The following is a 4,303-nucleotide window of genomic DNA, read 5'->3' as shown; positions in this document are numbered from 1 at the left end:
TTGTTTATTAGTAACTTCTAAGTAATGGGTAGTTATTTGAGTAGTGGGTTTAGTTGTTTTGGTAATAGCATATCACTTGTATGCTTTTATTTAAATTAGGAATGAAAAATTATGAACTAAATCTGAATTCTCTCTAAATATTCTTCTGGTTTCTTACTATTTTCTTTGGATCATTTGATTACGACTTGGTTCGTATCAATTGGTATCAGAGCTGCCGTGATCCCCCTAGACCAATGGCTGCTCAAACTCTATCCGAAATCGAGTTATATCAATGGATGAACGAATCCCTTGTGAAACTCGAGTCTCAGTTGCAAACTCTCTTCAACGAGTTTCGATCCTTCCGAAATGCGTGGGAAGCCCAATCTCCTACACTTCCACCACCCGTTTCCGCCACTGCACCACGTGTCCTGTCACCGGCTTCCGCCACATCACCGGCGCCATCTGCTCCAATAAGAAGTTTCATGTCGTCTTCATCAAGCTTTGTTGCAGAGGTGCAGAAAGGGGAAAATGAGCCAACGGATTATGGATCTAAAAATCCGAAGGCATTAGAAAGTTATGAAATATTACACAGTATTGTTGGTGAAGCCAAAATAGGGTTTGCTACAAAGGCTGCTGACAATGTCTTCCTTTCAAACGGGTCACTGTGTATCACTATCAATGACTGTGGGATCCTAACTGACTTGCACCCATGCTCAAAAAAATCAGGGGTGACGACTAGTAAAAAAATTGGCGGGGCCAGTAATGTTTATGAGATCTCATGTGGAGTGCATGATGTTGGTTTGTCCGTAGTTAAAGCAGTATGTAAGACATTAAAAGTTACTGAGTGGCGTCCACCTTGATGCCTCGCTACAACTTTTTTTAAAGCCATTGGAAGAACCGAGTGGCGTCCGCCATAGTTCTCGCCAAGTTTCACTCCGGTTTATCCTTGAGGACAAGGATGTTTCGAGAGGGCGGGATTGTTACGTGCTAATTCTTTTCATCACCACAATGCCATGTTGCCTACATATTCTCTACATTTTCTTTGTTTATTAGTAACTTCTAAGTAATGGGTAGTTATTTGAGTAGTGGGTTTAGTTGTTTTGGTAATAGCTATAAATATCACTTGTATGCTTTTATTTAAATTAGGAATGAAAAATTATGAACTAAATCTGAATTCTCTCTAAATATTCTTCTGGTTTCTTACTATTTTCTTTGGATCATTTGATTACGACTTGGTTCGTATCAGGGAGTGTTTACCTATTTGGAATAGGTAAACTCTTCATTCAATCAATCAAACAATGTCACGTCAATTCACTTAATTAGTTTATCTATTGCTCAAAAACGCTGGCGGTGATTTACTTAATGGGCTTTAGGTAAACTATTTAAAAAAAAGAAAAAAAAATGTGTGATTGGTTGAGAAGGAATGGACCCCACCACACACCCACCCCCCCCCCCTCCCTCCCTCTCATCTAATTGGTGAAGGTTCACCGCCCCACTTCATTACCGATCGGTAAACACGGGACGGGGGCGGTGCTACGGCACGGTACCGACGTGTTTACCGACCCACTCCGCTCACCCTTATTATTATTGAACAACAAAATTTACCCTACTTTACTCACGTTACTAAATTATACCAAATTAGCCCTCAAAAGGCAAAAACCTCTACCAGACTTTAATAGTACCTCATGCTTACATTTAACACACTATAAAATTTCCAAATATTTGCATTCGGAGCTGAATGAAATATGTATTTGTCATGTTTAGAAACTTTACATAATTTATGGACTCAAATTCCGTTTTATTTCATCATTAATTATATGAACAGAAGATGGCAAGTACAAAAGGCAATCACCCCTTACGAAAATACATCATACCACCTATGAGATACTTCACTAATCATTGTTCATATCACAGATTTAACATGCAAATTATATGGCCTGTTTAACGCGTCTCCAGCTTTCCTGATCCGTAGATAAACCGGATACGTAACGCTCTTTTCTACATTCGCGTCTTCCTTCCAAGCCTTTCTGAATTCCTCGATCACACCATCGCTCAACAACTCCACGCCCTTGTCTTTTGCTGTTTGGTATGCAGACCACAGCCTAACGTACGTCAAGAACACATCCAAACTCATCGGCTGTTTGGTTTCAAACTCAAACGGACCCGTGTGATCACATCTACACATGACCAACTAATTGTTGCTGAAAAGATAATGAGAAATGGGAATTAGTTGATATAAGATCCAAGCATCCGTCATTAAGTTTCATATGCTTGTCCAGCAGGACACTATAACATAGTTATTAAAGCGAGCGCCCAGGCGCAAATATGGCCCCGGGCACAACAAATTGCCCTGAGTGCGCCTCACGCCTTTAATCTTCAGGTTGGTTCATATATGCCAATATAGTTATTAAAGCGAGCTCCCAGGCGCGCCTAGGCGCAAATAAGGCCCCGGGCCCAACAAGTGCGCCTCGCGCCTTTAATAACTATGACTATAAATATGGGCATTTTACTTTTAAATATCAAATGAACTAACACGCATATTCAAGTTTCTATAATTAACAAAAATTACCAAAAGACAGGTAAACCAGCCATGATATTGCCATGCCTCAATCCACCAAGAAGAACCTAATAAGCAGCGTTGATATTGCCATGCCTCTTGCTGTGTTGTATGCCCCAAACATCAATAGTACATCCAATCAACCTACACTAAATAAAAAATAATTAAATATATTTAAATTCTATATAAACAGGGGAACCGAAAAGTTGTCTTTTGGTAGGTGTGAAAGGAGAGATGGTCAATGCTTTTGAGGCTGGTGTTGACTGAAGTTGCTGTTGTGATTCTATTAAAATTGAATTGATGGTAAAATTAGAAACAATAGGCGTTATTCAAGTGAAACAAAAGTAAACCAGTTTGTTTACCTTTGGTTGCGATGTCATGTTTTACAACAAACTGTACTAAGCCTGGTTGCCTTGGGATGTTGAGGTGTGCCATATTGTCTGAAGTGGGTCAGGTATAAATAATGTGTGGATCTGTATACCCTTCTTGCACAACCATTTGGCTACATTCCGTTTTCACAAGCGAAACATCATCAAACAACATTACTGGGCCAATACAACAAAGTGGAATGGCTAAAAGTGAAAAAAAAATTGATCACTGGCTACCTGCTAGCTTCGAACAATTTCACGACGACGGCTGATCTTGTTTGTGAGGATGGTTGTGATATACGACCTTTAAAGACAATTAGTATGTTGTGCCAAATAAGAGCAATAAATGACCTTGAGGTTGTGGATTATGGTACGATAATTGCTGGTTCAAGGTCTAACAATGAAAACCACAAAATTAAACCAAAAAGACTGCAATCCGATATAATCCTATGCTAATCGAAATTGGTAATCTTACTGCCTTTACCTTATTAAGTCGTTTAGCCTTCGAATGAACCCGTCATCATCATCGGACTATTCCCTGCAGTTAGTGCCGCCTGGGTTCGTACCCATTCCGCCGCCGAAAACGGTAGAGGATTCATACTGTTTGACAAATACAATCGGAGGTAAAGACAAATAAACAAATAAAAACGTTCAACTAAGGCATCTGGAGCAAATCAACAACGGTTTCTGAGGCCTTCTAAAAGAATTTGACAAGCTCTCATCGGCAATCAAGAGTAGTCTGCCCAAATCTAAAAACAAATAATAATCATATGAATATCAATAGTTTAGTTCATGTGATTTAAACATTAGATCTTAAGAAAACACACTCACTAATTATCCGATCAAAACTCTAAATACATATATTAAGGCTGAGAGATTATACTTCTCAATGATAGATCCTGAACATCTCCAAGCATTATTTTTATAAGAGAAAGCATGTCTGACTAAAAGAAATATGAACACTTGAAATCAACAAAAAACAGGACTGAATAGAGACCTTTATATGTGTCATCATTGATTTCAATGGGATTACACAGGCTGATGTTTACTACTATTGCTTCTTTGATTTGTTTGATGAAAAACTACAAGAGACAGAGACATTAAATAGATGTTTTTTTTTTTAAAGGAGAACTTCATTAACAACCGCGAACACCTCCTGCTCTTCGGAGAGGAAAAGGCCGCAAAAAACATTACAAAAGCATCACATTGGACCAACCTTTCCAATCCTTTACAAAATCTTTATGCCTATTCGAAAACCAAAGGAAACCGTAAGCTTTAATATCCTTCACAATCTCAACAACATTGCTACGCTTTTTCCGGAAGATACCATCATTTCTAGCTTTCCAGATACGCCAACAACTAATCACAGCCATACCTTTAATAATATCTTTGCGGGAAG

At 38.7% G+C, this 4,303-nt stretch overlaps 1 long non-coding RNA gene across 4 annotated transcripts; it reads right to left on the bottom strand.

Moving 5' to 3' along the window:
* Positions 1-1,756: 1,756 nt before the first annotated feature.
* On the bottom strand, positions 1,757-4,052 carry LOC110872612. Of its 4 annotated transcripts, none has more exons than XR_002554565.2 (6): positions 3,788-4,052; positions 3,389-3,653; positions 3,142-3,298; positions 2,899-3,038; positions 2,549-2,680; positions 1,757-2,180 (listed from the first exon to the last, which is right to left on the bottom strand). It is a non-coding gene; the product is annotated as an uncharacterized LOC110872612 (long non-coding RNA). The 4 variants fall into 4 exon arrangements; XR_002554562.2 differs by having other exon boundaries at positions 3,736-4,051; XR_002554564.2 differs by having other exon boundaries at positions 3,902-4,051.
* Between the last annotated feature and the right edge of the window lie 251 nt (positions 4,053-4,303).

The sequence above is a fragment of the Helianthus annuus genome, chromosome 1 (assembly GCF_002127325.2).
Source record: "Helianthus annuus cultivar XRQ/B chromosome 1, HanXRQr2.0-SUNRISE, whole genome shotgun sequence".
Classification (NCBI taxonomy): Eukaryota; Viridiplantae; Streptophyta; class Magnoliopsida; order Asterales; family Asteraceae; genus Helianthus; species Helianthus annuus.
Note: the sequence above shows the minus strand (reverse complement) of the source record. Positions and strands in the feature narration are given on the sequence as shown.